The sequence below is a fragment of the Borostomias antarcticus genome (genome assembly GCF_949987555.1).
Source record: "Borostomias antarcticus genome assembly, contig: scaffold_256, whole genome shotgun sequence".
NCBI lineage: Eukaryota > Metazoa > Chordata > Actinopteri > Stomiiformes > Stomiidae > Borostomias > Borostomias antarcticus.
The window spans coordinates 90,388-91,783 of NW_028176509.1; positions in this window are offsets into that span (position 1 = coordinate 90,388).

Below are 1,396 nucleotides of genomic sequence, written 5' to 3' on the forward strand. Positions count from 1 at the left end.
AGTGAAACGGAACCAGACCAAATTGATTTCTTTCCAGACTGTTTTCCTGGTTCTTTGTGGTGGAGTAGCGAGGCGAGCAGTGTCTACAAACCTGGACGTGTGCAAACACATTAGTTTGAACATTGTGCTTAGTCACACACTGGGAGAAGGAGAAGGAATGTTATGTTCTAAAGGCCAAGGAGCAGCTCTCCCTGTTCAGTTCCCAGTGATTCAGTCTCTTCCCGGACCACAGGGGTCACATGACGCATGCCAAGACAACTAACCCTAACCCTGACCCTAACCCTAACCCTGACCACAGGGGTCACATGACGCATGCCAGGACCAAAAGATTTAGAAACACAGCATGTCAGTGTGAAGACTGCGTAACATTTAGATCTGTAGTATAGGGTTAGGGTTAGGGTTAGATCTGTAGTATAGGGTTAGGGTTAGGGTTAGATCTGTAGTATAGGGTTAGGGTTAGGGTTAGATCTGTAGTATAGGGTTAGGGTTAGGGTTAGGGTTAGATCTGTAGTATAGGGTTAGGGTTAGGGTTAGGGTTAGATCTGTAGTATAGGGTTAGGGTTAGGGTTAGATCTGTAGTATAGGGTTAGGGTTAGGGTTAGATCTGTAGTATAGGGTTAGGGTTAGGGTTAGATCTGTAGTATAGGGTTAGGGTTAGGGTTAGATCTGTAGTATAGGGTTAGGGTTAGGGTTAGATCTGTAGTATAGGGTTAGGGTTAGGGTTAGATCTGTAGTATAGGGTTAGGGTTAGGGTTAGGGTTAGGCTGACACAGTACACTAGACAAGCCCTGTGGTCCGGGTAGAACCCTTCTGAAGTCACTTAAAACCTTTTTTGTTTCTAAAAGTAGCTCCGCCTTCATATAGAACCCAGCAAAATGGTTCTGTCTAACCTGAAAAGGTTCTCTGGGAATGGATGAGGTCCTTCATCAGGTGGCGTCGACGCCAGTGGTGCGCGATGCGCTGGTTCCGTGACCCGGCCGCTCCGGCGCTGGTTCCCCTGGGGCTCCTACACGTCCAGCCAGGGCTAGGAGGCTGGACCCGCTGCGCCAGGGCTCGGAGGCCAGAGGCTGGACCCGCTGGGCTCGGGGGCTGGACCCGCAGGGCTCGGAGGCCAGAGGCTGGTGGTGCCAGAGTCCCTGGCCAGGGGCCGGCAGGGGGTCCGGGGCCCTTACACACCTGGGCCCAATCTCCCATTACACACAGGTGTTCCAACCCCATATCACGCAATCTCGTGGCACACACACGTTTATTTAATCTATGACAACATTCTCAGTACCACGTTAAAGATTTGTGGTGAGATCCACAATTTGGAATCCAATGTATTCCTATGGACGGGGCACGCATGCGTGGAGGGTTAGGGTTAATAAGAACCATCTTATTTGACCTCTGGAAAAAC